At 41.1% G+C, this 16,864-nt stretch overlaps 1 long non-coding RNA gene across 6 annotated transcripts in view; it reads right to left on the bottom strand.

Annotated features, from left to right (window-relative positions):
• Positions 1–16,864, bottom strand: part of LOC105831524 — a 221,029-nt gene that overhangs the window by 153,043 nt on the left and 51,122 nt on the right. The window contains exons 1-2 of one of the 6 annotated variants that reach the window (XR_004963101.1): positions 13,115–15,199; positions 626–7,165 (exon numbers count right to left, since the gene is read on the bottom strand). The exons of 2 other annotated variants lie outside the window; for them this stretch is intronic. This is a non-coding gene — a long non-coding RNA (uncharacterized LOC105831524). Of the gene's footprint in view, positions 1–625; positions 7,166–11,323; positions 15,200–16,864 lie in introns of those variants that run through there. 3 more of the 6 variants (XR_004963099.1, XR_004963100.1, XR_004963097.1) reach the window with 3 other exon arrangements.

The following is a 16,864-nucleotide window of genomic DNA, read 5'->3' as shown; positions in this document are numbered from 1 at the left end:
ATTCGCATGCTCCTTTTGCAAGCATCTGCTTGTTTGGGCTACGCGGCCCGAATCGCACCTGCAATTGTTCCTCACACACGTGGCCGCGAGGAATACGTTTTCTCCATTGCGGAAATGGCACGATAAACAAACGTTATAACGTAATTTTATATAACTCGATAATTAATATGATTTAAATAATTTAATTCAATGATATCGGTGGCTCAAAATCTTTTGAGATAATCAAGCAAAATATTAGCTTCGTTTTCATTTAATTTTATAATACTATTTAATTGTCTTATATCTTCGTTGCGTTCGTGATGTTAACTTCTAAAATTAGCTCCACATAGTAGTCTGTATTCCTAACTAGTTCGAAACATACGGACTGTTTACGCTACGTCGCATATATACCATCGTGATTGAAAGTGCAGGTTGAGTCGCTCGTGACCAAAGCATTCGGAGCATAACGCGATTATAACCGCGTATACTGCATCATATACATCACATATATGGCGCATCTTGAAAAATTCATGTTGGCGTTCACAGAACAGAGCACAGCTCCATTCATATTTTACTTACAATTAGTAATTTAAATACATCTCGTACAGCCTGAGATAACTTACTCCTTCTTACATTTATATTTACAAATATTTTTATATGCGTTAGCGTAATTTCTTTATTTAATTGTGCAATTTTTTTTTCATACTCCGCAACTAGGCTGACTTTTATTAACAGACCTAATAAGTTTAAGCGTTTGCATAATTTCTTTGGTTAATTTGTTTAATATTTTCTGTTGTATATGAAAATGGTATGCTAATATTCAAACTGACAAGTACAAACGAACTCAATAAATATCGAATTCTCTCGTCGAGGATGATCAGAGGGGGATCACGCTGAGAAAAGGACGCGATACCGATATCTTGATATCTCTTAGGTTAAGTCGTGGGGTTAACTCTCTCCTCCGTTCTCTCTCTCTCTCTCTCTCTCTCTCTCTCTCTCTCTCTCTCTCTCTCTCTCCTCTTCTTCCTTCGCGTACGATGCGCCGGGGTCCAGGGAACAGGAGGTGGCGGAGGAAGAGGGCCCAGCATTGTTCGCGGACAATGTAAGCATGTCCGGAACAAAGAGCGGTAATCGACCTGTGTAACATTTATAACGTAATGGGAGGGCCTCTCTGGCCCATAATAATATCAATTACTGGGCTCGCGGTGGAGCGAGGGAGACACTATGAGGATGGAGAGCGCATCGGAAGAAGAGCCGGCGAGGCTGGCGGGCGCGGGTGGAGGGCCTTAGATCGAGGGGAGCGGATCGGCGACGCGGATTCGCAGATCTGTCGGGCAGAAAATTGACGACGAGACCCTCTCTGCCTTCTCCTCCGGCCGACCAGCTGTCTTCGGGTTCGTAAGAGGACGCCGTGACGCACTCGTTAGGCCTCGTAATCGGAGAGTAACAAGATTCGCGTGTGAAGCACGACGACTTCGTGATTCCCGATTGCCCCAGTGGTATCCTGATAATACGCCATGGCTACCTAGATTTTTTTCGATAATGGTCTCGCTCGATGGCTTCTTAACAAGAACGCGTGTTAACTCAGCCTTTCACTTCATGGGACATGAGAGTACAATTCGTGTTGTACACCGTGTATGTCTGTCAATATTGCTCCAAGTCATTCTCCGAAGACGTTAATGAGATTTTACAGGATTTTTGTACGACTTTTTCGACGTGCATACGAGTTTGATAAATTACTATCTTTAACGGGGAGATTATGTTAAGGAGCGTGTATTAATTAAGGCAGAAACTTAGCGTCGCTATTTTTCCACATAGAGATTTCGGGAATTATGTGCGGAAATTAGAATACGATACAACGAAGATGATGATCCGCCGCCATGATTATTGGCATTAAGCGCGTCTGTCGCGCCTACGAATTTTGCGGGATCGTTTTCAGGGTTTCTGAGCCCGACCGACGTTGTCCGAGGCAGGTGAGGAGCGGCGTGATACCGGCCAAGGGTATCATAGTTTTATTCTTTCCACGACCGGGGAAAAAATGTAATTGGCTTGACCAAAATCTATCGCCGAGGGTGGAGGAGGCCGCGCGAACGGGGGATGCATGGGGATGTGAACGAGGGAGAAAAAGCGCGTGTGCGTACGGGGCGACCTCCCGTAATAACAATGATTAGGACGACGAAGCGATCCGCGAAAAAAACGAACGAGAGGAGACGAAGAGGGAGTTGTGCAACGAAGCACCTTCAGCTCCATCCCAAAATGGCGGCAAACAGGGAGGGCTCGCGCGAAACACTGCTGTGTAACAAGGCTCATTTTTCGGCCGCAAAATAATATCCTCGGTCCGTTACAGGTCCCGAAATACATTTGTTTCGGTTACACGTATATAATCGTCGTGATTTTATGTAATTTCATACGATTTCGCAGATAATAATGTAAACAAAATGTTGTTCAGTCAGTTACAAAACATACCCTTTTGATTAGCCAAGGAATGAGTAGAATAGTAGTCGACAAACTGGCAATATTTTATTGTAAATCACAGTCTCACTGTGATTTACAATAAATTATTGCCAGTTTGTTGACTACTATTCTACTCATTCCTTGGCTGTAATTACTAACGACATTAAGCTACCTCAATTTTTGTTGGCCTTTGATTAGTTTGTAAAACGAGAAACGGTATACGATATTTTATTTCAGTTAAAATTAAAAATCACACGTAACAAATGTTACAGAGGCACTCTCGCTTAATGAGAGGAGTGTTTCTGCAATGTATCGTCGATGCATTCAAGATTTTTCCCAGCTGCCAAATCGACGCGGCGGCGGTCAGCGGCGTAACGACTGGGATGCGTGTCTCGTGCTCTCCTGCTTTCGTGCCGTTTTGCGGTGGCGGTCCGGAAGAAAGTCCGAGCATTCTCGTGCCTGTAACGTATGCACGCGATTTTCTGTATCTCCCTTGTCCAACCTCCCCTTCCCGGGCGTCGTTAAAAATCTTCACTCCGTCGCCGCCATGCAGTTTCGGACGGCTTTCCGCGAAGCGCGCGTTAGAGGAAAAAAGGGCGCTGACGCGAAACGAGCGCCCGCAGTTATGTCACTATTAAAAAGGCATTAATCCCGAAATTCCGTGGTCCCCATGAATCGCGGCGCGCTTTATGTCAGACCGTGCAACGTAAACGGCCGGAGGGCCGATGTTGACGTCCCGCGCGCGGCGTTATTCGAGATAGCGGTGCAACGCTCGCGGCGCTATTACCGCACTCGCGTTTTTGCTCGCACGTGTGTTGAAGAAAGCCGCGCCGATTTCGCCGAACGCATCATCGTGGCGAGGGTTCACGCTGAAGTATGGTTATCGTGCCATTTCCCACGAATAAAGGGATGGCGCAATACGTGAAGCTAGGCATTAGGATGAATTTAGTGTGCAATGTAATGTCCCGTGAATGTGTAGCGAGATAAAAGTATTATTCGTTTTTCGAATTTATACTATACTATAGACAATACTCAAAATAAATTTTAAGGAAATATTTACTATTTAAATAGATACAAAGTACATTTATTGATCTTTATTAGTAACTGTAAAATATATATTTTTTAATAATTTTAGATGTAATAACTTATACTTTAACACAAATATATAACGTAAAAATAAAATATTTTGCTTTGACAATATTTAACGAGAGAACTTCGTAGAATTCGACGAGAAGTTTGCATTTGTCATCGCGAGAATCCAACGGCATTGTTCTGCACTTAGGATTAAAAGGCAGCGATTCAGTCAACCCCGACGAGAGGCGGTGAACGGAATGGATGCAATATTACGAACGTCATTGACAACGAGAGAATAACGAGCGACGCGGGAAAGCCGGGAGCTTCTAAAGCTCGGTCCGCCGTCACCGCCGCTAATGGCACTTCTCCGACCGACGAAGGGGAGATTTTAAGCTCGTTTCGCGGGAAAACTGTTGATTTTCTCCGAACGAGAAGTTACTTTCCTATCGCATTATCTCTCAAATCATCGATTGGCAGACGCACATAAAAGAGATTCGCATCATATGAATTGTATTAAATCAAATTGAAATAGAGTGATAAAGAAATACAGTTTATATCTGAGATTAATTTTCTGTTTATTAATGTATGTAATATAAGTTTTAGCATTCAAATGAATTTTGATACTTAGTAGACATATGTTAGACGGTTGATTATTTAACTTTAACGAGATTATAACAAGCTATTAACAGAATTTTCTAACACACAATATGTGCATTAAATTATGCTTACGAAACCCGTCGATCGACTTCCACGAAGTATCACAAGGAACGAATAGAAAACAGTATTTAAGTCTAGGCGACTATCGTCTCGTCGAACCATTTTTAATAAGATCGTGGCACAAAACGACGCTAAATAGTACGAGTGGTCACTCTCCCTCTTTCGTCTCCCCATTTCTAATGATGCACCCTGTAAAAAAAAAAATATCATGCTATCCACGAAAATTCGACGCAGGGCGGGAGGGCAAAAAGACGGAGTCGGGAGCGAAATCAGGAGGGAACGCGACGAGAGACACCCTTCTGTGTGCCTAATACGATCGAAGCCTCATTATGATCTTAGAGCTCGTCCCGGCAAACCTAGCATTAGTATAAACACGGATCGGGAGTACCATTATCTGAGCCGCGGCGGTGGCCCGTTTTGAATACGAAAGGAGCAGAGATATTATGTTAATCGGCCGGACGATATTACAATATGCGATCGGCCGCGTTCTCACCACACACAAGGGCCTTTTTGCAGATTTTTCACCCACGTGTGACGCCGCTTACGCATGCATGTGTGCGTATCTCTTTGGGGCGAGAAAGCGATGTCGTAATAAAAAAGAAGGAAAATAATTAATAATAAAAGGAAAGAGAACGCGGCGCCGCGCGGCACGCCGCTGTATATAGTACCCTCATGAATATTTATTTGGGTCAGACTTGGACTGTTCGAGGTAGCCTTTTGACGCTTCGTTAAGCATCCGACAAAGGGGACTGTCCGTCGGCCATGCCCTTTTTAACTTCTTCAAAGTAATTAGACGTCGCGAGAACATTCCATCTAGTCGTCGCCTAACTCGCGGTCTGCCCGTGCCGCCGAAGTCGGGAGTGAATGCGCGATCGAAAGGGTTGCCAAATCGAGACGAAGGGATGCGAGAAAAAGAGACAGAATATCGCCTCGAATTCGCGTCATGCCTTTCTCGTCCCGTCTTTGCAGATTAGGGGAAATCCAAATGCGAAAGGCAACGCGAAAAGAGTTAATCACTCGGTTGAAGATGCCGATTGAATAAAATATTACGTTCTGATCGATTAAATATTTTTCGCGTAGGATAATCGAGAGAAAAATATGCGTCAAGTACCAACAAATTGTTCTTGATCGCGCCATTATTTCCATTAGTTTAATCGAATTATATTATAATTCTAACTTCCGATAATTATAAGATTCATATTACTAGAGGATACCAATTTACTCCGATCTCCTCAACGAAAGATACTCTTCAACGCACAATTAACAGGTGTTAAAGTAGAACTACGTACATTTTTCTTTTACGTGCTTACGTAATGGCTCCTCGCATGCATATTATTTTCTGAAATCGACCGCAAAATAGGTTTTCCGCGAGAATTCTTTCAAGGGAAGGGGAGAAATACAGATTAAGAACAGATTGAAAACAATGTTGTGCAATCACGTATAGGAATGATTATACACGTTAAATTCCTAGAAGTGATTTCTGCGGATCAACGCATTCTCGCGCGCGGCTATCAATTATTGAAGTAACTTTAATTACAATCACGTACGTAACCGCCGTGGCAAATATATCCGCGATCTATACTTACAATTACATCACGAATTGTATTCTCTACCCGTCGACAGAGTTAACGCGCGTAATTTTAGGTCTTGTTGCCTCTCTCATTGGTTATCTCCGAGTATTATCGAAGTAGTAATCATTTTTAAATGTTAGTGCAAAACAATCCTAGCGAATTAAAGTCGCAATAATATCGATAGAAAATTACTGACATTTCCGATTAATCCTCCTATCAAGAACAATATTATCTGGTCAGGATTAATCCTCGTTCTTTATAGATGACAAATTTCCTAGCTAGTTTCTTAATGTGCGAGAAATATTAATAATCATGAAGAATATCACGTAAGCATGAATACAAAATTCTGATATTTGAATTAACTGATTCCATTGAATAATAAAATATTGTTTTAAAATAATAAAACCCCAATAATAGATTAGATCTAATTGAAATGTCATTTCTAATTTGAATCTCTTTATATTTTTGCCGATTCACTTTTTTTGTGTAATTATTGACAGACACGTCAAAATTTCTCTTCGTAATACATCGTGTATCCTCTCGCGAAAATTGCGCAGTGGCTGTCTTTGAGTTCGAGCGGATTATATGGGTGGCAGAGTTGAATGAAGGGTGTAGGAGGGTTCGGCTACAGAGGGATCGTTGTTGCCATGGTAACACCAACCCCGTCCTCTGGTCGTTTGCCCCCCTCGAGAGGGATTCCTCCGACCGTCAGGGAGGGCGCGATCCATATCTGCTAACGCGGAGTCACGTTTGAATGGCCATTTTGTGTCTACATCTGTCGAAGAATAATTCCGAATGCTGGTAGACTCGATCATTATCGATCTCGATAGATTGCGGATATTTCTATTTGCTTTATTTTATTTCGAAAGTTTACGTTATTAGTTTAAAATAAATGCTAAAAGTTACTCCATTTTCAATTTGCAGAGATTAATCTTTATTAAAATTATAATAATATTCATCATAGTCTATAATAGTCAGTCATTCTGTATAATAATTTTTCTACAAATAAAAGTGCAAAACTTGTAAGATTCTTAATAATATTATTATAATTTGTATTTCAATATAAGCAGCTGTATCATCTTTCACCTATATAAGTGCCCCGTGCTAAAAATTCATGAATGGAGCGGAAAGATTTTCTTATGTCATTTTAATATCGAACGAAAAAAATTTTGCGATTAGAGGAACTTTCTGCTCGTTTAATTATTTCCGGGCGGTTACTTTTACTGCAGTAAACGAGTAAATTGTTTCTAACATCAAGTATAAATACAGAGCGTGATAATACTAGGCGCGGTGTAGAGCAAAAAGTTAAGCTTCGCACGTAAATGGTGCGTACAAAGGAACCTGCGTGTCAAAGTTGACTGGGAAAAATTCTGAAACAAAGAACGAGGAAGTCGTGATTAAAAACAATGTTACATGTTGCTTCATAATTGTGTGTTTTCATATTTATATAATCTTCACTGAGCTCCGACTTTGTAAATTTACACATTGATGATACACGTAACTTCTGAGTGTTATTTGATGCACTTGATACACATCGCGCCGTACGCCTTTTAATATCTGAAGCCGCACATGACTGGAGAGAGAAGAGAGAGAGTGAGAGAGAAGACAAAAAATGTACAATTAAAATTTTCCACGTGTTGAGCGATTTAAGCTTAGAATTCCACTAAATGAAATAGCAACGGAAACGTTGAAATATTACATTTCCCGACTCATTTCCGACAATCAAAATTCCACTCGACATAAACGTTCACACGTGCAAAGTATACGTATTTCAATATTATTAAAACAATTTTTTAGAAAAACTGTTTTGTCCGTACAAAATTTAAATTAGTATAAAATTTTATACAAAAGATTCATTAAAAAAAATTTTTTTGATTAATAATGTTTCACTATCAATAATATCTCAGACAAAAGGAATTGAAAACGGTTCGATTAAATTGTTCAAGAACTTGTCCACGTTCTATAGTATTTGAGAAGAAACACAATGTCCATGAATAGTAATTACGTCTCATGGCTATCATCACTGGTATCATTAAACGAACGCAACGGCGGCAGTTAGACCGTCAACGCCGATAATGTCCCACGTGATTAATTATTCCCCGACATTCACACCTCTCGTGCCGAGCATCGTGCTCGCGCAGTGAGGAAGCATCGCTGGATAATTAAGAAACAATTGTTTCCAGCGCATTAATCCGGCGCTCCCGCAAGCGTTGCACATAGAATTTTCAATGACGCTTTCGAGAACTCTACGAGGCTACTCCACACCCAACTCGGCGTCCTCTCGAGTGTGCATAGGGGTGCACTGTCGCGATATGTCTGCATTGGCCCTCAAGCACCAATTTTGAGAGTCACGCTCTTATGGTCTGTTACGACGTTAAGAGGAAATAATCACGCGGACAATTAACAAAGAGTACATCTCATACGATATACGTCGATTTACGAAGTAGTAGAGATATGCTATCGAATTTATGCATCGCTTCAGGCTACTTTGTATGTGTTCAAAGTAATCAGACAATATTTTAATACGAATATTCTTATTAATACTTGACAAGAGTCTAATCATATGCAAGGTATATAAATTGGCTATTAAATGAAGTCAAAGAACACGTGTTCGCCTTAAGACACATATTACATATTACGCATAATTATTCGAATTAACATAAATCCTTATTAAAAATGTCTTTCTCGAAGTGGGTGTTTTGTCGTTGAAATTTGCACTTTAATGTGTCTTCTTTTGCATACACGTGTATCTAATTTCTTATACATTCACAAGTGCTCGGATATATGTTACCGTATCTGGGCGCTTGATTACGCATGTAATGACCTACAAGAGAAGAAACGAATAACAAAAAGTAAATTCAGTCCCGGCTTTGCTATTATGTAACAACGCGGAAAAAATTAGTTTTTCTTATGGTAGAAAAATAAGCAAATTGCTGTTCTTTGAAAAAATAATATTTGCCTGATTCCTCATTTACTTTATTTTATAGATATTCTGATGTAAAAAAAATTATCATTTTTAAGATAAAAAAACTCTTCCCTTCTCTCTAGTAAATATACAATATTCGTCCTTGTAATTAAAATTCCAGAGATGGCAGCATAAAATTTCCTTCGGGTTTAACTGCGTTGAAGAATAATAAAGGCAAAGGAAGAAGCTAGAAATAAGACGTGAAAATCCCGAGGCTCTCTTCTCCATCGTGAAAATTGCAATATTCCGAACGACCCTATCCTTTCTACGATTACAACTTCATGCATCAGGGAGCGAAAATCCCGATCGAACTATTTAGCTGCCCTTGAAGAATCGTCTCTGGCCGAGGGTGAACGGAGAAGGGAGAAAAGGGCGTAGATATCCCTTCGAGTTTGCTCGAGGCAGAGCTGCGTGGTGGAGGCCCATTTGCGATGCGAGTAACTCCACACCCTCCCTCCCCCCCTCCCCGAGATATCTTCCACCTTCGGCGGTCTGCTTCCTATATACATATGCGCACGGTGGGCGATGCACATGCAGCCAGACGCGGGCAGAACCTATCTGCCATGCACGATCGCTCGGTTGCATATAGGCTGAGACGCGCAGCACGTCATTACGCGCGCGGAAAGCAAAAAGACGAGCGCCTCACGGCCGGCCAATCGCCGTTCGCGTGCTAATGAATCTGAACCGGCCCGACCAATGGTGGGGACCACGTACACCGTTCCCGCTTATGTGCCCGATGTAACCCTCGCAGCTACGCCGCGGAACCGGCCAAGGGTGTGGTGCCCTTCGATCGGGGACTCGAGTATCGCACGAGATCGGGGTTGAGCGCGAATTACCAGGGAGTTTTGCCGCGCGATTTTTCGGCTGATAATGTTAACCGCTCGGGGTTAAAATATCGATATCGTAATGCTAGGAGATGAACGTAAAATCGGTTTATTAGATTCGAAAGAGTTAAGCTGATCTTACGTTGTATAAACGTGTAAACATCGATAATTTTCTTTTTGTTAACTCATCCCTTTCGCGGTTCTCCCTCAACGCATCAGATTTACAACGACGATAATCGATGTAACTAGATGTAGATTTTTTTTTCTGTGCGACATATTATAATATTTTAAATGATTATTATTACACAAATTATAACAAAAATTAATATCATCTTTTTTTGTAATAATTTGTAAATAAGCATGAAACTTTCCCTACTCGGGCTGTGCGCGAATCATGTGCAACGCACGAGCGGTCACTTAAAAATTAATTCGCATCATCCATAAGTAACTACATGTCGTCCCTGCGGCCACCCTAGAGGTGTACGCAGTAGGTTGATGCCGGGGAACTCACGCGACTGCATGAATTTTTTATTGTCTACCCCTATCCCATAAACATTATGCTCGCCCGTCGGCAACGTTACATAAGCAATAAACTTAAATTTCATCTAAACCTACGTCGAATCAGACGCCGCCCACGCACTCAGATATTCCTTTAAAAGCAGTAATCATCGTGCTACGCCAACATTCGTTATTCGCGTCGTGAATCGAGGTCAATGAATCGTAGAGCGCGTCTCCTCTTCGTTCAGAAGACGTCGTTCTTATGCCATCGATGCGCTCGCGCGTCTCTTCGGGTAACAAAAGTACAAAGTTTCATGCAGATATTATTCGCGCGCAGTCTTCGAATTGTCAGCCGAATTGCCGCTGCGTACGAGACGCGCGGGATAGAAAGCCAAAAAGGGAACAAGGATATCTGGGAGAGCTTCGTGTATGCTCGCGATGTGACATATAAAGTACCTGCATGCGCGCGTGCACGAACGCACATTGCCGTGCATGCAGCACAACAACGGCGCGGCGCGGCGCGGCGCGGTTCCGCGCTCGGTGCATGTGCATTGCCGCGCCGCGGTAGAGAGCGGCGCGGAGCGGTGCAGCGGAGTCGGAGAGGCGCTCAGGGCTATCATTATGGCGGCAGTAGACACTCCCTCCTTATCGCTGGTTTCCAGCACGAGTCCCAGACGAACGAACGAACGAACGAACGAACGAACGAACGAACGAACGAACGAACGAACGAACGAACGAACGAACGCTCGCAGCTTCGCTCACTCGCCATCATTATGTTTTCCGCGGCGGGCAAGAACGCACAACGCTACGAGAGAGAGAGAGAGAGAAAGAGAGAGAGAACGAGGGAGAATGGGTTCTGTATTTCCGTATACATGTACGTGTACAAGTGCGCTGCGATGGAGAGACGAACGCGTGCACACGGGCGTGGATACCAACGCGGCCAGCATCGAGTCTCGCGCACATCTCCTCCTTCCCTCCTTTCGTCTCTCTCTCTCTCTCTCCCTTTCTTTTTCTTTTTATTTCCATAAATGTACCTTCGCGAGTTCTTTGATGCTTGGCAGTTGATACTTAATTTGGAGAGAAAGACTCCTAAGCATCTAGATGAAAAGTGAACTGAACTATGGACGGTATTTATTCATGATCGATTCTTATATTTAAGATCATCTTAAATGCCGCCTTAAAATGTCATCAACCAATCACGAACCGATTGAGACATTACTCGAGAAGGTCTTGAAATAATATTCGATTATAAATATCGCTCTATATCGTAAAAAAAATTATCTTTAAATTTTGCAACGTTCCGTTTGCCATCAAATAATGTAGCAGTATTTTTTACGGGAGAAAACGCGTTTATTTGCATGGAAAAAAGAGTTTCGCGGAAACCTGGATGTCTCGCAAAAGCGTTATTATTTCTTATAGTACGGTATCAATGTAATTTCCGATTCTAGAAAATATGTAGCGGCAATCGTTCGCGACGGCGGAAGAACCGCAAGAGTAACATAGCGGACATGTAGGTACCGTCGAACCGTTAACGCAACGCACGAGATATGAATTAGATTCGACCGTAGGGCGGTCGCTTTTTTGAACTCTTTTTTTATTATTATTACAACTATTACGACGCATACACGGCAGCAGCGGCGCGGCGCGACACGAACAAATCGCATACGGGTGTGGACCCAGAACGCGGTCACCATTGAGCCGTACACGTTCTTTCATTTCCTTAAACACAGATCGGCGGGTCTCTGATACTTTGTAATCGATAGTTGTGCGAAAGAGGCATAAGCATGTAGTAGAAACTGGACTGACCGGAATGGCAGACCGCAGAAGCGCGGACGTCTGTCATTATTGCGAATAATAATGGTTGCTTAGCGTATAGCGGTGGTTTAGTTGTGACGTTTGCTCTCCCAAGATTTAGTAAAAAAAACCACGGCCTTTCGTAACTTCCAAAGTTATACGCTCCACATACCATTCGTGTAAAACAAATTTACTAAACGCGTTACACGATTCTGAAAGATAATACTGAGCTTATACTTCCGATACAAATTGGAAACGAAACGTCTTGCTTGAAGAAAACGATATTAGACCATGACATCGCTAATTTAAAATTTCCTTTGTAAGAACGCGCCGATTTGATATCTTGCTATTTGATATCGCAAAAAAAGATAATATATCGTACAATGGCGTCGTCCAATTACTCACGTGCGTTTGCGGAAACTAGACCTTTTGGTGTTTACATCGACAACAAGTAGATATCAAGTAGAACTATCGCGCGTTGATTATCTTCCGGAAGAAATCTCTCAGTTTCACCGAAAGGATCGAGATAACGCACGATTGCGGAACCGCGCACTCGCATGGCGATTAAATACAATGGGTGCGATCATTATAATCCGAGATCAGATAATACTGTAGGCGATCGACTTCACGACGATACATGAGGCTAACCATTCATTCTGTTTTAGGTCGTTTCCGTTATCACGACACGATCTAGGAGCTTAATGCGCCGGCGAGATTGATTCTAGCGGCAATTTCGTTCTCGAATGTATCCACAGAATCGGTAGTGCGCGATAATTATTGTGATTTATTTACGTGTAACGTCGCCGCCTTCAGTTCGCTTTCCATCAAATGCTTTTCCTATCCAAGATACAGTTAGGCCATTATTATATGTCTAATTATCAATCGCGCGCTTTTGATTATTTTTTAAATGAATTGGTTTCCTAGCTTTAAATACAATTAATGTCGATACGATCAGGGCATCAATAACGGTTATTTCGATAAATTGATAATCCTTTGCAATTTCTTTTTTGCGATAATCCTTAATGCACAATACATTTTTACGTTATATATTAATTATTGTGAGGTATTATTTTCCTAATGTAAGATATTTTGTACAATAAATTAATTTTAGTTTAAAATTTTCACTTGGGGAATGAAAGCAAAGTTATCGCTTAATATTCTGATCCATGTAATAATGTGCTGTAAATTAAGACAAATTTAATCTTGTGGCATATTCTTTTGCGTAAAATAAATTTTACCTTCTGACAACTCTCCTGTCTCGCATGATCCTTGCGAAATACTCAGGCTTTTGATAATTCAGGGATATCATTCGCAGCTGAGCAAACGGCAGAAATTCGCAGGTATCCGCAAACGATCGGTTTTTGGGCGACAATTATTGTCCGGCTGTCGAATCGTAAACGTTGCAGCTTGACCGAGTTTCAAAGTTTTGAAACCCGGCACGATGCCAATATCTACGACAGTTGAAGCGAAATATAAAGCAATTATTATAGCTATAATTGCTAGAATTTCACGGAGATTTAAAAAATATAACGACTGAGCGATCTCATGCCATTTAGACACGTCCAGCTGTTTCACAATGTATTAAATTAATATAGTGATACAGTAACATATTATTTTAATTTCCTAAGAGATTTTTTATATTATAAAAAATATTTTTTCTATGATTGTACTATACCCAATATTAACTCTTAAGGTACAATGTAAGAAGAATCTTATTAGTCTAATTATGGATACCTCGCATCTGACCACTTTTTCACCTATCTAAAATGGTTTAAAAGATCTCTAAAAATTCGTGAACATATTTATAAGTTTCTAGAACAAATGGCTGCACTTAAAAAAAATTTGATGTAACTTTTAATTTCAGGAAACTTCCATGAAAACCGATCGGACGTCGGACACGGAATACCGTGACAAAAAGAGAAATGTCTTCTCAATCTTTAAAAAGTTATGAAATCGAAAGAATGACACTCTCATAAGCCTGACATTTAAGAAGTTATAGGAGATTTCTCTTCTTGCGTAATCAAAGAAACTTATTACATGCTACATACATAAATTTGTTTAAATGTTAAATAACTTAATCCTTCGCATGTACCATATCACCTTGAACGCTTCGATATTTTTCTTCGTAAAAATATAACGGTAGAATCATCGATTGACACTCCCATAATTACCTGCCAATAAGTAACTCTCTTCGTCGATACATGAGAACCCGATGAATGAACATCCGTCGGTCGTGTGACGCGTTTACATAATCATTAGTAACCGCATACATTCTCTTAGCAGATGTGACGTAGTTCAATCTTCTTTCGGTTTCTCTTTTACTGTTCACTTGAAACCACATAAATTTGCCGCTACCTTATGCTTGCGATAAAGTCTGTCATTATACGTGACATGCAACAAATTAATAAACAAATGTGAACGTCGAAGAAAATTTAGAGATCGACAAATCTAAGTACACAACAATCGGATCGCGGTTTGCCAATTCCGCAGTGACAACAATGCTGAACAGTATATCCAGTACGCCATGTGCGCCATGCAAACGTCTATATCTCGTACAACACGCACGAGGAGAGCCCTTTTCACTGGAACTCGTCGAAGGCTCTAAACAAAGCCAGGGCAATGCTGCGTAACGTTGCATGTACAATTGACGGTACACATCACCGCAATCGATTCACAAAATAAGTCATCAGAAACGCAACTGGTGAACTTTCTCTCTATCTGGTGTTTCTTATATAACAGGCATTGGTATTAACACTTGGACAGTGAATCGATTATTATTCTCTCATCTCTATCTTCTCTTTAATTCATCAGGCTTCGACAAATTTTCAATTTAATCAATATCAATTTAATCAATTGATCCAGATAACGGATCACAAAGCTTTCAAAGAAACGGCTTCACTACGTCACACCTGTCCCGAGTAAACACACGTGAGCGGTCGCCATGTTCAATCGCACAATGCACTCATACCACGAAGAATAAATTGAAAAGTAAAAAAAAATGAGGGAAAGAATGTCGCGGTTCACTGTGAGGAAGAAGTATCGTGATAACGCGGTGCGGATATTCCGGCAGTGTGGCCTCGATATGACTTTTGTAACTTTCTTCCGACCGCTACTTTTTTTTTGTGCTCGCCCCGACTGACTGACCGCCATGTCTCGCTCACTCACACCACGAAGAAAGTTCTCCACCGCAAAATCGAACTCGAATGAAGAAGAGGAAACGCGCTCTGCCGTGCAAGCAGAAGCATGTGACAATCCGCTCGCATCGAGGACCGAGGAGAGACTCTATAAGGTGGTTTCCATCCCCCAATAGCGCGGCTGGCGCGCTGGCGGTCCCGACGCTGCAATCATTCCCCGGTAATGATTGTCATTACCGGGCACGGGAGGGCGAGCGAGAGCGGGTGGACGAACGGAGCAGAGGGATTGGCCTGCATTGCGATTGCGTTTCTGTCTGGTCCCATTGGCCGACAAACTGCGACTACGGACGCGTCTGTCCCTCAACGGACGATGTGGCGACCTGCAACGGGTGGTGGAGGCTAAGTAATATTCCCCTTTTTTGGAGGATCTTTATTTGATAGGAATCGACCGTAATCGTGGGCTTCGATTGTTGAGCCGCAAGTACTTTCAGGGAGGGACTCGGGTCGATAAAGATTGTGTTTATCGATTTTTGCTGCTCGCAAGGAGAGCTCCAGCTGCTTTTTTGCGATCCGCAGGCGGTAGATTTTGATTAAAGAGTGAAAAGATATGAAGCTGCATTAATGCAACTCTTTATGAGAAGGTACAAGTCTTTGTCATAACAGTAAATGTTTAACAAATGTTATAAGATATTTTGCAAATTAATTCAAATAACTTATCGAACGTTTATTAAGATATTTTTTATAACAGCTTTTCATAATTAATCGAGGCTCTCAAATCGCATCCTTCTAAATATATATATTTGTAGAAAAAATTGAAATAATATGAAATTATGATAAACTTTAAATATTATAAATCTCTAAAGAAAAGATTAGTAAAGGTGGCATGATTTTTATAATATAATCGCAAACTCGTGCGAACGCAACACCTAGAGAAACGTGCCAAGCGAGAGCAACCCTCATCCACATCTCGACCCGCGCCCATTCATTACTACATCTGTAGCACTCACGCGTGGCTATTGAACGGAATGCAAGTAGCAAATTAAGCTGAGATGCCCGGCTAACTTTTCTGAATGGGAGATTACTGACTCGTGCGTTCACAGAATCGTTCATAATACCTAATAATGTCCGTATTATATCAGTTTTTTTATACATTAGTAATGAATATATGATTCAGTAGCTAATAATTTTTCCTCTTTCCCACGATAGATGACCTTTAATGTATCATAAGAAATAATTCTGTTTTTGCTAGATATTTTTTGTCAATTGCTATAACGTACAATTTTTTTATATTCAAATCTCTTCAATTTTATTCTATAAAAACCTATTAACATGCGTTTACTGTTTGTTAAAATGTATATAAATTCAGTTTTTTAAATATAATATTAAATCATTTTTATCAATTTTTCTAGTATCGTTCGTTAATAATTGCCGATTGCAATCACAAATCATGGATAATTAATAGATTTACTGAATCAAATATTATCAATCTGACTATGCGATTTTAAATTGTCGACGAAAAGAATAGAAGTCAACCCTTTCAAAGGTGAAAAATGCGGAGGTACCAAGAGGATACATCAAAGCAACAGATATCATGGTAGGGGTCTTTCATGGCAGCCATTATCGCATTACTTCCGCATGGCCGAACGTCATTTACCTCACACCCCCGCGATGATTTGAGGGCAACCGAACCACCGACTCAACCCCTCGCACGCTTGTGAACTGTTGGGATTATATTGCAGCGGCATTGGTCCGTTGCCAAGTTCACCGTTGGATCAATCAGCACTACAATTTCTAAATACTCTATCCAAAATCAACACGCCATTTATTTGCTAAACAAAGAGATCAACAAGTTTC

The sequence above is a fragment of the Monomorium pharaonis genome, chromosome 4 (assembly GCF_013373865.1).
Source record: "Monomorium pharaonis isolate MP-MQ-018 chromosome 4, ASM1337386v2, whole genome shotgun sequence".
Taxonomy (NCBI): domain Eukaryota; kingdom Metazoa; phylum Arthropoda; class Insecta; order Hymenoptera; family Formicidae; genus Monomorium; species Monomorium pharaonis.
The sequence above is the reverse complement of the archived record's forward strand: the minus strand, read 5'-3'. Positions and strand labels throughout refer to the sequence as shown.